Source organism: Schistocerca serialis, chromosome 2, assembly GCF_023864345.2.
Source record: "Schistocerca serialis cubense isolate TAMUIC-IGC-003099 chromosome 2, iqSchSeri2.2, whole genome shotgun sequence".
Taxonomy (NCBI): Eukaryota; Metazoa; Arthropoda; class Insecta; order Orthoptera; family Acrididae; genus Schistocerca; species Schistocerca serialis.
The window spans coordinates 537,015,974-537,034,543 of NC_064639.1; the positions used below are offsets into that span (position 1 = coordinate 537,015,974).

General features: G+C 39.3%; 1 protein-coding gene across 1 annotated transcript in view; it reads right to left on the reverse strand.

Annotated features, from left to right (window-relative positions):
• Positions 1–982: 982 nt before the first annotated feature.
• LOC126457508 (G patch domain-containing protein 11) overlaps positions 983–18,570 on the reverse strand; it is a 137,998-nt gene continuing 120,410 nt past the window's right edge. Inside the window, exon 6 of the transcript XR_007585480.1 lies at positions 983–2,581. The gene's annotated coding sequence lies outside the window, so the exon portion shown is untranslated. The remainder of the gene's footprint in view (positions 2,582–18,570) is intronic.

Below are 18,570 nucleotides of genomic sequence, written 5' to 3' on the forward strand. Positions count from 1 at the left end.
GGGGTTGGGATTGGGAGTGGCATAGGTATGGAACCGGAGGTTGTGCAAGTTGGGTGGGCGACGGAACACCACTTTAGGATTCCTTCGGGGCTGGTTCTTGGGGGTGGTGGGACGATTCGGGTTGTGAGGGGAAATGGCGCAGCAGGTTTGTTTGTGGACTAGGTCTGGGGGAGTGCCCCCTTTGCCACTCATACCACCCCAGACTGGAACAACTGGACCAAATCCTTTGCCGGGGCTTTGATTACCTATCATCATGCCCTGAAACGAGGGACATACTACTCAAGATACTTTCCACCCTTCCTAAAGTGGTGTTCCGTCACTCACTCAACCTTCACAACATCCAAGCATATTCCTATACCATTCCCAATCCCAAACCCTTGCTACAAGGATCATTTCCCTGCGAAGATCCAGGTGCAAGACCTGCCCAATCCACAAACTCAGCACTTCCGATTCCAGCCTTGTCACAGGTTTATCATACTCCATCAGAGGCCAGGCCACTTATGAAAGCAGTCATGTGATCTATCAGCTCTGCTGCAATCACTGCACAGCTTTTTATACAGTTATGACTACCAACCAGCTGTCCACTAGGATGAATGTCCACTGCCAAACTCCAGCCAAAAGCAAACTAGTCCACCCTGTAGCACAACACGCAGCAGAACATAACATGCTTGACTTCAATGGCTGCTCCACTACCCAAGCCACCTTGATCATCCCCTCCACCACCAGCTTTTCTGAACTGCGCAGTGGGAGTTATCCTTACAACACTTTCTCCGCTTCCGTAATTACTCCGGCCTCAACCTACAATGACCCACAGTCTACCTCCCCCTCCCCCACCCACATTGTATCACCTCCTTACCATTCTTGTCTTCCACCCTCTGTCTGCCGTTCTCTACCAATATGTCCACCCATCTTACCCCATTTCTTGCCTTTTTTTTGCTCCTTTTCTCTCCACCTCCCAGCCCACAAACTCTTGACAGTGCACTGTGTGTGTGTGTGTGTGTGTGTGTGTGTGTGTGTGTGTGTGTGTGTGTGTGTGTGTTTCCTCTCTTGCTGATGAAGGTTGTGGCCTAAAGCTTTGTGCAAGTGTCTTAATTGAGCCTGTCTGCAACTTAATGTGTCTTCTTTACAGTAAGTAGCAATCTATCTTTTCCTACATTGCTAATGGTAAGAAACAATGACAATGACAAAAAATTTTAGGTGATTAAAAGAAAGATTAGGAACTTTCAACAAGACAGTGACAAGTGTACTTGATTGCACAGCTGGCCAGCGAAAGTGGGGCCAGCTAGCTGAGGTGGACGAGCCGAGAACAGAGTGCAGGCATGCTTGGAGACAGACTAACCATAGAGATTGAGGGGAAAAATTCCAAGTGTGGGATAGGAGGCTGCTCCCTTTCTGGACAGCAGTGAGATGGAGGCACTAATAATGTAGGTGTCCACCAAATGCAGCCTCCTTACGTGGGTGTAGGATTGTAGAGTGGAGGTGTTGTCCAGCAGTTTGACAGGGCACTAATAAGACATCATTCAATAAATGGTCATCGATTTCCAAAGGTTATACAATCAATCTGTCTTCTTCTCGATTTGGCTTAGCAGTGGGTGTGCTGTACCCACACTACACGGAGGCACAGGGTAGCACCCTGGCGTAGTCCAAGGTTTGTGCCACAGCCCTGTCACACAAGGGTGCGACAGCCAGCATGTCTCTGCGGCCTGGTGTGGCTGTGGACATCTGTCAGAGCCTCAGCACTCTCGTTGAGTGTAGTTGCACTCAGGCTTGCCCCCAGAAATCACCATGCACCTGTTGCTGGTTGTCGTGATGGTGGGTAGGTGGAAGACCCAACAGAGACACAGGACAGCTCGAAAGTTGGTCCCAATACTTGTATTGCCCGTGAGTGGCAGCACAGGCACTCTGCTCTCAAGTTGAACAGCTCGTGAGCACATTGGTTCTTCATTCATGGAAGACTAGCATTGCCCTCATCTTCAGGTAGTCACAGGTGTAACTGGCAGGAATGCAGCTTGCACAGTTGAAGTTCCCTCCACAGCAAGACAGCTGCAGACTTGTAGCAATGACTCCAAGCTGGTGGTGGGCAGCAAAACTTTGTTGTCTTCACCAAGTCATTCTGTAACTAGTAGCGGTGACCATACATTGGTATCGGCGATCCAAATGGAGTGGCAAGACTCAGATTGAATGGAAGGAAGAAGAAGGTTTTATAGCAGTCGATGACTTGATGCCACCTTACTGGTGGCTGACTGTGCTCCTATTTTCTGAGTCAGTCAGCATTCCTGGCTGGCCTAATGTGTTGTTTCAGAGTGTCAGAACATTTTTTTATGCAAAGTTTGCAGCCTGAAATGCATTCTTGTGACATGCCTAAGTGTAGTTACTACACGTAGCCCTGTTCAGAGGATAGCATTGTGCCTGCTCTGAACTTTCTCAAAGTGCTGAATCAGGTGTTGCTGACACTCTCCCTTCCACAGTCTGAGGCAATGAGCTCCCTGCTTGTTTGTGCTTCGGCTTTTCTGAGTGATGACACTGGTTACGCCATCACTGCATCCTTGACGGGCATGCTCCACTTAGCGTCGTCCAAGTCCTACCAACAAAATTTTATTCCTTACTTAATTACTATTCTGCTGTGCAAAAACAGGTTGAAAGGTGGAGATGGATAATAGTATTTCTTCAAAAAAGCATAACATGCCTTACAAACCTGCTATGTAAAAATCAGACACAACAAAGATAACACAGAATGTGAAAGTACTTCTCAAATTGTAAATGTTTTAATTTTAATAGTTTATTAAAAATTAACAAATGAACCAGTCATGCAATATATACTTAGAATAAGTCACAATCTTTGCCATTACCATGAAGTCTCCACATATAAACATAGCACGAGATCAACATGCATGTCCTTGACCATTATCCAATAAATTCTGTTATATAAGCAATGAAGTGCAATAATTTAAGAAATATTTTAATTTTTGTTAAATACGAACATGTTACAGCACCAGACATGGCAACATATTCATGTATTTTACTGACAACTAATGTAAAAATTTATAGATATTTTAATGAGAGATTGCAAAATAACCACAAGATTTTATTCTCAATGCACTACTATGTTGTGTATGTGTGATTGTCTTTTATAATTGAATGCTGGTCATTTATACATATGAAACACTAGCAAACCCAACAATGCTTCGCAATTGTTAAATATGTATGGGAATTTTATATACATGCTTAACTCCTCCCCCTCTCCAACTCGCCCCCCACTCTGCCCTCTTACCCCTCTCTCTGACCTTGAGCCTTATTTATTGTTATTACAAACAAAACATTAAAATGAATGAGTAAATCAGTCAAGATAATACATATATATATGGGGTATGAGAGTGTCCTCTCCAGCAGCTGTATCTGCGAGGGTAGCAGCTTCAATGACAGTATTCGGCATAGTTTTAACCTTCGAATAGATAGGATTACAAAGTTTCGGATGATTCAGATTCCGTAGCAGTATTCTAATTATAAGCCGATAAGACAAAAATACAACTCTCCTGTTTTCTGTAAAATTGATGGGTGAGGAAGACAACAAACACATACACTGTTGTGTACACAATTTTTGTTTGAAAATATATTTAAGGAGGCAAAATAATAAAGGTTTACACACCCACCTGTCGTATTTGAATCTGATTGCAAGAAAGAAATCAAAATCACATAGCACAGCATAGTTAGTTTTAACAGAAAGCTAGTTAATTGTCAATTAAAAAAAAATTAATAAAATAAATCAAACACTCTCTCTCTCTCTCTCTCTCTCTCTCTCTCTCTCTCTCTCTCTCTCTCTCTCTCTCTCTCTCTCTCTCTCTCTGTGTCCTTTCAAATGGTATTGGTGTATTGCGTAAAAATTTTAAGTAAATCAGGCAAGAACATTTTGAGAGTTTTGTTGACAACATATCCGCTTTATATATATTTTACAAAATCTATAGCTGATAGTGTCTGAATGTTATCAGAGCATTGTGTAAAAATTTGAAGTAATTTGATCGAGAACTTTTCCAGATTTTTGGAAACAAAGCTTCTCCTCATATATTACATGTATATTTATATATTACAAAATATATAGCCTATGTAAAAGTTCATTAGTGCATCATCTAAAAATTTGAAGTAAATCAGACAAGAAAATTTCAATATTTTTGGTAAAAATGTTTCTTCTTTATATACCACGTACATATTACATATATTAAAATATACAGCCTATACCCATCTAATGTTGATTAAGTAGTGTGTAAACACTTGAAGTAAATCAACCACGATTTTTGCTAAAAACATTAAGCACTTTAAGGCAGCTCTAAAGCAAAACATTTTGCCGCATTTATTATTGCTAATAGAGCAACGAACATGTTACATATTCCTCATGATAGTAAAGATGATTAATGAACTTCAGCTTTTGTAGTGGCTGTTAGAGAGATTTTCATGCTGATGAAATTTTAAAGATTCTGACACTAAATTTTGAGAGTTAATAAGTTGCTGTACGAAATTTCTCATGCATGCTACTGAGTTTGAATGCAGGGCTTGCATTGTAAGTGTATGTATTGCACAGCTTAGTTAATTAGTTACAAGTGATTCATCAGTTTTGCAAATGAGTGTAAAGGCTCCCATAACCAATCAAATAATTCATACAACTCACTAGGTTGTCAAATTATTTAGCAACATGTCTGTCAAACATACACAGCTGAATAACTTTTTTATATTTCTGTCTACGATCATAAAATTGTTTAGTCCTTAGACTATTGGTTTCAGTCAGCGATGACCATCTTCAGATCTGCAGCAAACCACGAGAAAACAAAATACACCTAGTGTACAGCCTACATCTTAAAACAATGAAATAGGCTACAAAAGAAGTTATTACTTTCATGTACATGGAGAACATACGCTTAAAATATGATGAGGCGTAAATGTTTCAGAATGTGACCAAATGCAATGGAGTCATAGTGGCATCATCAAAAAATACACAAAATCAGCAAAGCGTCATTGCACATATTTAGAATATGGCGTACACCATACCACAATGCCTGTGGAGTCATTCTGTTAACAGCGTACCGTTCATAGCAAACTATGATGTAATAGTCACAAAAGCTTATGTTGCCAACTCGTTAGATGTGGCAACTGTAAACCTATACATATGCATCAATTACATAATTGTACAAAATGAAATAAAATTAAGAATACAATAGGTAAAGTCTATAGTGGGACTACCAAGTGTACAAGTTATTACAGTGATAAAATGTAATAAGGTAATATGATTCTGAGGTGCTCTTGGGGGGAGGGGGGTGATCTTAGATACAATAATAACTTAGAGGAGAAGAATAAGGCTTTTGAGGCTGACAACATGACATAAAAATGGTAAAATAACCAAGGAAAGAAGCCAAATGTATGAAACAAAAGACTGAAGTAAGTGATCAATGCCTACAAGTACAGCTATCAGAAGGCAACTTGAAATTTATAACAAAAAAAGTAAGTGTCATCAAGAGTGCTCCCTGGGCAGAGTGATTTTGTACCCAGTGCCTACTTTACTTTCTTTGACAATATTCCACATTAACCATACAATGCATCTCTTATCTATGTCTTGCCATGTCATTACTTGGTACAGAGGGCATTATGTATTTGATTTTCTAACCTGGATTGCATTACTCTTTTCTAACCTGGATTGCATTACTCTCATGTTTTAATGTGCATCCTCTGTTTATATCCCCCCCATGAACCATGGACCTTGCCATTGCTGGGGATGCTTGCATGCCTCAGCGATACAGATAGCCGTACCGTAGGTACAACCACAATGGAGGGGTATCTGTTGAGAGGCTAGACAAACATGTGGTTCCTGAAGAGGGGCAGCAGCCTTTTCAGTAGTGGCAGGGGCAACAGTCTGGATGATTGACTGATCTGGCCTTGTAACACTAACCAAAACGGCCTTGCTGTGCTGGTACGGCAAATGGCTGAAAAGCAAGGGGTAACTACAGCCACAACCTTTCCCGAGGGCATGCAGCTTTACTGTATGGTTAAATGATGATGGTGCCCTCTTGGGTAAAATATTCCGGAGGTAAAATAGTCCCCCATTCAGATTTCCGGGCAGAGACTACTCAAGAGGACATCATTATCAGGAGCAAGAAAACTGGTGTTTTACCGATTGGAGCGTGGAATGTTAGATCCCTTAATCGGGCAGGTAGGTTAGAAAATTTAAAAAGGGAAATGGATAGGTTAAAGTTAGATGTAGTGGGAATTAGTGAAGTTCGGTGACAGGAGGAACAAGACTTCTGGTCAGATGAATACAGGGTTATAAATACAAAATCAAATAGAGGAAATGCTGGAGTAGGTTTAATAATTAATAAAAAACATAGTGCGGGTAAGCTACTACAAACAGCATAGTGAACACATTATTGTGGCCAAGATAGACACGTAGCCCACGCCTACCACAATAGTACAAGTTTATATGCCAACTAGCTCTGGTATTGACGAAGAGATTGATGAAATGTATAATGATACAAAAGAAATTATTCAGATAGTGAAGGGAGACGAAAATTTAATAGCCATGGGTGACTGGAATTCGACAGTAGGAAAAGGAAGAGAAGGAAACATAGTAGGTGTATATGGATTGGGAGCAAGAAATGAAAGAGGAAGCCGCCTGGTATAATTTTGCACAGAGCATAACTTAATCATAGCTAACACTTCGTTCAAGAATCATAAAAGAAGGTTGTATACATGGAAGAATCCTGGAGATACTGACAGGTTTCAGACAGATTATATAATGGTAAGACAGAGATTAAGGAACCAGGTTTTAAATTTTACGACATTTCCAGGGGCAGATGTGGACTCCAACCACAATATATTGGTTATGAACTGTAGATTAAAACTGAAGAAATTGCAAAAAGGTGGGAATTTAAGGAGATGGGACCTGGATAAACTGACTAAACCAGAGGCTGTACAGAGTTTCAGGGAGAGCATAAGGGAACAATTGACAGGAATGGGGGAAAGAAATACAGTAGCAGAAGACTGGGTAGCTCTGAGGGATGAAGTAGTGAAGGCAGCAGAGGATCAAGTAGGTAAAAAGACGATGGCTAGTCGAAATCCTTGGGTAAAAGAAGAAATATTGAATTTAATTGACGAAGGGAGAAAATATAAAAATGCAGTAAATGAAGCAGGCAAAAAGGAATACAAATGTCTCAAACATGATATCGACAAGAAGTGCAAAATGGCTAAGCAGGGATGGCTAGAGGACAAATGTAAGGATGTAGAGACATGTATCACTAGGAGTAAGATAAATGCTGCCTAGAGGAAAATTAAAGAGTCCTTCGGAGAAAAGAGAACCACTTCTATGAATATCAAGAGCTCAGATGGAAACCCAGTTCAAAGCAAAGAGGGGAAAGCAGAAAGGTGGAAGGAGTATATAGAGGGTCTATACAAGGGCGATGTACGTGAGGACAATATTATGGAAATGGAAGAGGATGTAGATGAAGATGAAATGGGAGATACGATACTGCGTGAAGAGTTTGACAGAGCACTGAAAGACCTGAGTCGAAACAAGGCCCTCGGAGTAGACAATATTCCATTAGAACTACTGATAGCCTTGGGAGAGCCAGTCCTGACAAACCTCTACCATCTGGTGAGCAAGATGTACGAGACAGGCGAAATATCCTAACACATCAATAAGGATATAATAGTTCCAATCCCAAAGAAAGCAGGTGTTGACAGATGCAAAAATTACCGAACTATCAGTTTAATAAGCCACGGCTGCAAAATACTAACACCAATTCTTTACAGGCAAATGGAAAAGCTGGTAGAAGCCAACCTTGGGGAAGATCAGTTTGGATTCCGTACAAATGTTGGAACACATGAGGCAATACTGACCCTACGACTTACCTTAGAAAATAGATTAAGAAAAAGCAAACCTACGTTTCTAGCATTTGCACACTTAGAGAAAGCTTTTGACAATGTTGACTGGAATACTCTCCTTCAAATTATGAAGGTGGCAGGGGTAACATACAGGGAGCGAAAGGCTATTTACAATTTGTACAGAAACCAGATGGCAATTATAAGAGTCGAGGGACATGAGAGAGAAGCAGTGGTTGGGAACGGAGTGAGACAGGGTTGTAGCCTCTCCCTGATGTTATTCAATCTGTATATTGAGCAAGCAGTAAAGGAAACAAAACATAAATTTGGAGTAGGTATTAAAATCCATGGAGAAGAAATAAAAACTTTGAGGTTCGCCGATGACATTGTAATTCTGTCAGAGACACCAAAGGACTTGGAAGAGCAGTTGAACGGAATGGACAGTGTCTTGAAAGGAGAATATAAGATGAACTTCAACAAAAGAAAAACGAAGGTAATGGAATGTAGTCGAATTAATGCTGAGGGAATTAAATTAGGAAATGAGACACTTAAAGTAGTAAAGGGGTTTTGCTATTTGGGGAGCAAAATAACTGATGATGGTCGAAGTAGGGAGGCAATGGCAATGGCAAGGGCAAGGAAAGCGTTTCTGAAGAAGAGAAATTTGTTAATACCGAGTATAGATTTAAGTGTCAGGAAGTCGTTTCTGAAAGTATTTGTATGGAGTGTAGCCATGTATGGAACTGAAACATGGACGATAAACAGTTCGGACAAGAAGAGAATAGAAGCTTTCGAAATGTGGTGCTACAGAAGAATGCTAAAGATTAGATGGGTAGATCACATAACTAATGAGGAGGTGTTGACTAGAATTGGGAAGAAGAGAAATTTGTTGCACAGCTTGACTAGAAGAACAGACTGGTTGGTAGGACATGTTCTGAGGCATCAAGGGATCACCAATTTAGTATTGGAGGGCAGCTGGAGGGTAAAAATCGTAGAGGGAGACCAAGAGATGACTACACTAAGCAGATTCAGAAGGATGTAGGTTGCAGTAGGTACTAGGAAATGAAGAAGCTTGCACAGGATAGAGTAGAATGGAGAGCTGAATCAAACCAGTCTCTGGACTGAAGACCACAACAAACAACCTCTGTTTATATAATCCATTGAAAAGCTAAAGAAACTGATACACCTGCCTAATATTGTTTAGGGCCCCCGCGAGCACACTGAAGTGTCGCAACACAATGTGGCATGGAGTCGACTAATGTCTGAAGTACTGCTGTAGAGAACTGACACCAAGAATCCTGCAGGGCTGATCATAAATCTGTAAGAGTATGACGGGGTGGAGATCTCTTTTGAACAGATGTTGCAAGGCATCTGACATATGCTCAATAATGCTCATGTCTGGAGAGTTTGGTAGCTAGTGGAGGTGCTTAAACTAAGCGTTCCTGGAGCCACTCTGTAGCAATTCTGCACTTGTGGGGTGTCGCATTGTCCTGCTGGAACTGCCCAAGTTTGTCAGAACGCACAGTGGACATGAATGGATGCAGGTGATCAGACAGGATGCTTACATACACATCACCTGTTAGTTGTATCTACACATATCAAGGACCCAATATCACTCCAACTGCACACATCCCACACCATTACAGAGCCTCCACTAGGTTGAACAGTTTCCTGCTGACATGTAGGGTACGTGGATTCATGAAGTTGTCTCCTTACCTACACATATCCAGCCACTCAATACATCTTAAAACGAGACTCGTCTGACCCAGCAACATGTTTCCAGTCACCAACAGTCCAATGTTGGCATAGACGGGCCCAGGTGAGGTGTAAAGCTTTGTGTTGTGCAGTCATCAAGGGTACACAAGTGAGCCTTCGGCTACGAAAACCCATATCCATGATGATTCGTTGAATGGTTCACATGTTGACACTCGTTGATGACCCAACATCTAAATCTGCAGCAATTTGCGGAAGGGTTGCATTTCTGTCACACTGAATGATTCTCTTCAGTTGTCGTTGATCCCGTTCTTGCGGGATCTTTTTCCGGTGGCAGTGATGTTGGAGATTTTATGTTTTACCAGATTCACTTGTGAAATGGTCGTATGGGAAAACCCTCACATCATCACTACCTCGGAGACACTGCATCCTGTCGCTTGTGCGTCAACTATATCACCACATTCAAACTCACTTAAATCTTGATAAACTACCATTGTAGCAGCAGTAACCAATCTAACAACTGTACCAGGCATTTTGTGTCTTATATAGGCCTTGCCAGCTGCAGCACCTTATTCTTTCTGTTTACGTATCTCTGTATCTGAATATACATGCCTATACCAGTTTCTTCAGTATATATTTCATCAACTATATAATCTCTTTAACTGACAGGTACAACATTATACGATTCTTGTCTTGGAATGGTGTGTTGCAGGGTATGATGGTCCTGTGGCAGTTAAGTTCCTCTAACCACTTCTCGCCTCTGCTGCATTCTGGTGGCTACACTAACAGATGGTGTTGATTACCTAATTCAGTCTTTTATTTCATCCATTTGGCTTTTTTCCTTAGTTATCTTATCATTTTTTATATTATTTTGTTAGCTCTGTAAGCTTGTTCTCGGCTATGTTACTATTTATGTCTAAAATCACCCAAGGATGTCTCTGAAATCACATTTTCATTTAACCATTTCCTTTTTAACAATTTTAAATTTAACATTACTGATGCTTTTAATTTATTACATTTTACCACTGAAGTAACTTATAAACCTGGTAAGATGACTACAGACCTTACTTATTGTATTCCTAATTTTATTTCATTTTTTACAATCGTATAATTGACAATTATGTGTACGATTACGGTAGTGACATCTAATGAGATTATGACAAAAACATATTTTGAGGCTACTGTCCCATAGTTTGTTATGTATAGAAGCACTATTAATGGGATGACTCCATCACTGTGGTCTGTTTCACACCATGTTTTAAACATTTGCAATGATGCTAAGTTGATTGTGTGTGTATTTTCTGATGAAGCCACTATGGCTCCAATATACAGGGTGTATCAAAAAGAATTATCCGATCTGGTATGTCTATACTTCTGAAACTAATAAATATATACAATGAATTTTGTTTTTTGATGAACAGAAAGTTAAAAAAAAAAATTCATTCCTTTTCATAGGTGTTAAATATGCTACCCTCGGATACATGAGATATGTCATGTTCCCACATTGCAGCAAGCATGCCATGAGTTACAGCTTCCACAGCTGCTGTTATGCGATGTCTCTGTTCATCATTGTCGTTGGTAATGGAGGCACACAAACAGTCTTTTATAAACACCCACAAGAAATACTTATATACACTCACGGCCGGTGACCTTGGATGCCAGTAATATAAGGCTAAATCATTTGGTCCAGTTCAACAGATCCATCATTCATAATCCTTTGGTTTAAAAATTTCTGCACTTCCAGATGTCAGGGTGGCAGTGCCCCATCTGGGTGGTAAGTGAAGTCGTTCGAATCAGTCTTCAGCTGTGGCAAAAGTAAGTTCTCAAGCGTATCGAGATATGTGCGTCCTGTAACAGAGTTCTCAGCAAAGAAAAATGGACCATACACCTTTTCCCATAAAACTGCACAAAACACATTAAATTCTGCAGAGTCTGTCTCATGTTGGGAACCAAGTGAAACTTAAGAAGTTGCTCTTTCCAAGAGCATGTTGTTCACACACACATATATCTCAAATAAAATAACAATTAGGCTTTCTTTAAATGGGATGATTCTTTTTGATACACTCTGTATTAGGTCATGTCTTAAAACAGTTATGCCTCCTCATATTTTAAGCACATATTTTCCATACAAATGTAAGCAATATTTTTTATTACGGCCTATTTTACTGTTTTATGATGTAGGCTGTAAGTAGTTGTATTTGATTTTCTCGTATTTTGCTGCAGATCTGTAAATGGTCATAACTGAGCAAAACCGGTAGTCTAAAGACCATACTATTTTGTGTTCATAGACGGAAATAAAGGGAACTTGTTCTACACTTTCTAGGTCATGGTTCTGTTTGTGACTAAGGCACAGCTTATGAAACAAGGACAGCATTTTACAGTGTTGAAAGATACTTTTCACTGATTGATGACTTAACAAATAAGTTTGACTACGCATGTGTTGGAGGCTTTGGGTGATAAAATTGTGAAGAAAAATGATTTTTGAAAGATTTTCCTTTATATTCCTTATTATTATACTCTTCCTTACACTGGATATAATCATCCACAGGATTAAATAACTATGACTATTTATTATAATATAATTAACTATTACAGCTATGGTATTTTCTTGACTATATTTCCTTCCATGGTTATTCTAACTGTACGCTTCAAAGGTACCTCTTCAGCATCCATGCAGTGTTGGGAGGTCTGTGATATACTTTTTGTGACATAAAGCCATCTACTGATGAATTCCAACAGGCACATACTGCCCAAGAAGTACATCAAACAGAATAATAATAATAATAATAATAATAATAATAATAATCCCCGTGGAGGCCCGGGAAAAGAATAGGCCTCCGGTATGTTCTGCCAGTCGTAAAAGGCAACGAAAAGAACAAACCACTAATAGGACTAACCCCCCTTTTAGTGTGATTAGTTGGTTCAGGACAGAACTAAAGAAGCCTCGGACAAGCGCCGTCATGGTCGGGGACGACGCTTGAACCCTATGCCCGCCCACAATGGTAACGACACTGCTAGCCAACTGGAAAATGATTTAAATCCAAATAGAGGTGTTTTGCAGGATATGCTTCCTGCAACCACCCTAGAAGGAAAACAAAGACAGAGGATGAGATGGTCAGATGAAGTTAATCGACACCTTATGTTCTGTTATTACCAAGCAACAAACCTAGGAACCAACACAACTGGATACAGATCACAAGTATACACAACATTTATTACCAGATACCCAGAATTAAAATTTTTAACAGAACAACGACTAGCTGATCAGATCCGTGTAATAATAAAAAATAACAGGATACCCCAGTCAGAATTAGAAAACATCAAACAACAAGTACAACAAATACTGGAACAAAATAATGTGCGATCAGAAGAAGAGGAAAATACAGTAATGGACTCAAACATCCCAGAGCAAACAAACAAAGAACAACACGCACCAATTAAACAATCAGAGGAAATTAAATCTTAAGACAGCCACCAGAACAAGCACAAATAGAACACGAAGTGACACAGATGTTAGATATAGAAGAAAAATTTCAGCTAACATATATAGAATACAAAGACACAAATACAGACATTAGACCATTCTTGCATAGACCACCAAATAACCCACAAGTCGAAACAACAATAAAAACTATCAACACAATCATACACAACAAAATAAATGAAAACACAACTATGGAAGAGTTACAACTACTGGTTTATATATGAGCACTCACTACACTAAATACACACACTAGGCAGAGATCAGAACCAACCAACACACAGAAGAAACCCACAAAACCAGCATGGCAACACAGGCTACAGATCAAAATAGAAAAACTGAGAAAAGACATCGGACAGCTAACACAATTTATAAGAAATGAAATCTTGGAAAAAAAAACGAAAAAGGTTAGGTAAAATCTCACAACAAGAAGCAACAGAGCAATTAGACGAAAAGAAGCAGAAATTACAAGCATTAGCCAAACGACTCAGAAGATACAAAAAAAGTGAAAATAGAAGGAAACAAAACCAAACATTCAACACAAACCAAAAGAAATTTTACCAGACAATAGATAACACACACATTAAAATAAACAATCCACCAAACATAACAGACATGGAACACTTCTGGAGCAACATATGGTCAAACCCGGTACAACATAACAGGCATGCACGGTGGATACAAGCAGTAACAGACACATACAAGATGATACCACAAATGCCTGAAGTGATAATTTTGCAACATGAAGTCACCCAAGCAATTAATTCTACTCACAATTGGAAAGCCCCTGGAAATGATAAAAAAGCAAATTTCTGGTTAAAGAAGTTCACCTCAACACATTCACATCTAACTAAATTATTTAACAGTTACATTGCAGACCCATACACATTCCCTGATACACTTACACACGGAATAACATATCTGAAACCTAAAGATCAAGCAGACACAGCGAACCCAGCTAAATATTGCCCCATAACATGCCTACCAACAATATACAAAATATTAACTTCAGTCATTAAACAGAAATTAATGACACATACAACACAGAACAAAATTATAAATGAAGAACAAAAAGGCTGTTGCAAAGGAGCATGAGGATGTAAAGAGCAACTGATAATAGATGCAGAGGTGACATATCAAGCTAAAACTAAACAAAGGTCGCTACACTACGCATACATTGATTACCAAAAAGCTTTTGATAGTGTACCCCACTCATGGTTACTACAAATATTGGAAATATACAAAGTAGATCCTAAATTGATACAGTTCCTAAACATAGTAATGAAAAATTGGAAAACCACACTTAATATCCAAACAAATTCAAATAATATCACATGACAGCCAATACAGATTAAGCGTGGAATATACCAAGGAGACTCATTAAGTCCTTTCTGGTTCTGCCTTGCTCTGAACCCACTATCCAACATGCTAAATAATACAAATTATGGATACAATATTACTGGAACATACCCACACAAAATCACACATCTGCTATACATGGATGATCTAAAACTACTGGCAGCAACAAATCAACAACTCAACCAATTACTAAAGATAACAGAAGGATTCAGCAATGATATAAGTATGGCTTTTGGAACAGACAAATGTAAGAAAAATAGCATAGTCAAGGGAAAACACACTAAACAAGAAGATTACATATTGGATAACCACAGCGACTGCATAGAAGCGATGGAAAAAACGGATGCCTATAAATATCTAGGATACAGACAAAAAATAGGAATAGATAATACAAATATTAAAGAAGAACTAAAAGAAAAATATAGACAAAGACTAACAAAAATACTGAAAACAGAATTGCCAGCAAGAAACAAGACAAAAGCTATAAATATTTATGCCATACCAATACTGACCTACTCATTTGGAGTAGTGAAATGGAGTAACACAGACCTAGAAGAACTCAATATACTTACACGATCACAATGCCACAAATATAGAATACATCACATACATTCAGCAACAGAAAGACTCACATTAAGCAGGAAGGAAGGAGGAAGGGGTTTTATCGACATAAAAAACCTACATTATGGACAGGTAGACAATTTAAGAAAATTCTTTCTAGAACGAGCAGAAACTAGCAAAATACACAAAGCAATCACGCATATAAATACATCAGCTACACCACTGCAAATTCATAACCATTTCTACAACCCTCTAGATCACATAACATCAACAGATACGAAGAAAGTAAATTGGAAAAAGAAAACACTACATGGCAAGCACCCGTATCATCTAACACAGCCACACATCGATCAAGACGCATCCAACACATGGCTAAGAAAAGGCAATATATACAGTGAGACGGAAGGATTCATGATTGCAATACAGGATCAAACAATAAACACCAGATATTACAGCAATCATATTATTAAAGATCCCAATACCACAACAGATAAATGCAGACTTTGCAAACAACAAATAGAAACAGTAGATCACATCACAAATGGATGTACAATACTAGCAAATACAGAATACCCCAGAAGACATGACAATGTCGCAAAAATAATACACCAACAGCTTGCCTTACAACATAAACTTATAACTTATAACTTATAAAACAACACGTTCCCATGTACAAGTATGCACCACAAAATGTACTGGAGAATGATAAATACAAATTATACTGGAACAGAACCATTATAACAGATAAAACAATACCGCATAACAAACCTGACATCATACTCACCAATAAAAAGAAGAAATTAACAGAATTAATTGAAATATCCATACCCAATACAACAAATATACAAAAGAAAACAGGAGAAAAAAATTGAAAAATACTTCGAACTGGTTGAGGAAGTCAAGGACATGTGGCATCAGGATAAAGTTGACATTATACCAATCATACTATCAACTACAGGAGTCATACCACACAATATCCATCAGCACATCAATGCAATACAGCTACATCCAAACTTATATATACAGCTTCAGAAATCCGTAATTATTGATACATGTTCAATCACCCGAAAGTTCCTAAATGCAATATAACATATACCATACAGTCCATGAAACATGGACCTTGCCGTTGGTGGGGAGGCTTGCGTGCCTCAGCGATACAGATAGCCGTACCGTAGGTGCAACCACAACGGAGGGGTATCTGTTGAGAGGCCAGACAAACGTGTGGTTCCTGAAGAGGGGCAGCAGCCTTTTCAGTAGTTGCAAGGGCAACAGTCTGGATGATTGACTGATCTGGCCTTGTAACAATAACCAAAACGGCCTTGCTGTGCTGGTACTGCGAACGGCTGAAAGCAAGGGGAAACTACAGCCGTAATTTTTCCCGAGGGCATGCAGCTTTACTGTATGATTACATGATGATGGCGTCCTCTTGGGTAAAATATTCCGGAGGTAAAATAGTCCCCCATTCGGATCTCCGGGCGGGGACTACTCAAGAGGATGTCGTTATCAGGAGAAAGAAAACTGGCGTTCTACGGATCGGAGCGTGGAATGTCAGATCCCTTAATCGGGCAGGTAGGTTAGAAAATTTAAAAAGGGAAATGGATAGGTGGAAGTTAGATATAGTGGGAATTAGTGAAGTTCGGTGGCAGGAGGAACAAGACTTCTGGTCAGGTGACTACAGGGTTATAAGTACAAAATCAAATAGGGGTAATGCAGGAGTAGGTTTAATAATGAATAGGAAAATAGGAATGCGGGTAAGCTACTACAAACAGCATAGTGAACGCATTATTGTGGCCAAGATAGATACGAAGCCCACACCTACTACAGTAGTACAAGTTTATATGCCAACTAGCTCTGCAGATGACGAAGAAATTGAAGAAATGTATGATGAAATAAAAGAAATTATTCAGATTGTGAAGGGAGACGAAAATTTAATAGTCATGGGTGACTGGAATTCGAGTGTAGGAAAAGGGAGAGAAGGAAACATAGTAGGTGAATATGGATTGGGGGACAGAAATGAAAGAGGAAGCCGCCTGGTAGAATTTTGCACAGAGCACAACATAATCATAACTAACACTTGGTTTAAGAATCATGAAAGAAGGTTGTATACATGGAAGAACCCTGGAGATACTAAAAGGTATCAGATAGATTATATAATGGTAAGACAGAGATTTAGGAACCAGGTTTTAAATTGTAAGACATTTCCAGGGGCAGATGTGGACTCTGACCACAATCTATTGGTTATGACCTGTAGATTAAAACTGAAGAAACTGCAAAAAGGTGGGAATTTAAGGAGATGGGACCTGGATAAACTGAAAGAACCAGAGGTTGTACAGAGATTCAGGGAGAGCATAAGGGAGCAATTGACAGGAATGGGGGAAATAAATACAGTAGAAGAAGAATGGGTAGCTTTGAGGGATGAAGTAGTGAAGGCAGCAGAGGATCAAGTAGGTAAAAAGACGAGGGCTAGTAGAAATCCTTGGGTAACAGAAGAAATATTGAATTTAATTGATGAAAGGAGAAAATATAAAAATGCAGTAAGTGAAACAGGCAAAAAGGAATACAAACGTCTCAAAAATGAGATCGACAGGAAGTGCAAAATGGCTAAGCAGGGATGGCTAGAGGACAAATGTAAGGATGTAGAGGCCTATCTCACTAGGGGTAAGATAGATACCGCCTACAGGAAAATTAAAGAGACCTTTGGAGATAAGAGAACCACTTGTATGAATATCAAGAGCTCAGATGGAAACCCAGTTCAAAGCAAAGAGGTGAAAGCAGAGAGGTGGAAGGAGTATATAGAGGGTCTATACAAGGGCGATGTACGTGAGGACAATATTATGGAAATGGAAGAGGATGTAGATGAAGATGAAATGGGAGATACGATACTGCGTGAAGAGTTTGACAGAGCACTGAAAGACCTGAGTCGAAACAAGGCCCTCGGAGTAGACAACATTCCATTAGAACTACTGACAGCCTTGGGAGAGCCAGTCCTGACAAAACTCTACCATCTGGTGAGCAAGATGTATGAAACAGGCGAAATACCCTCAGACTTCAAGAAGAATATAATAATTCCAATCCCAAAGAAAGCAGGTGTTGACAGATGTGAAAATTACCGAACTATCAGCTTAATAAGTCACAGCTGCAAAATACTAACACGAATTCTTTACAGACGAATGGAAAAACTAGTAGAAGCCAACCTCAGGGAAGATCAGTTTGGATTCCGTAGAAACACTGGAACACGTGAGGCAATACTGACCTTACGACTTATCTTAGAAGAAAGATTAAGGAAAGGCAAACCTACGTTTCTAGCATTTGTAGACTTAGAGAAAGCTTTTGACAATGTTGACTGGAATACTCTCTTTCAAATTCTAAAGGTGGCAGGGGTAAAATACAGGGAGCGAAAGGCTATTTACAATTTGTACAGAAACCAGATGGCAGTTATAAGAGTCGAGGGACATGAAAGGGAAGCAGTGGTTGGGAAGGGAGTAAGACAGGGTTGTAGCCTGTCCCCGATGTTGTTCAATCTGTATATTGAGCAAGCAGTAAAGGAAACAAAAGAAAAATTCGGAGTGGGTATTAAAATTCATGGAGAAGAAATAAAAACT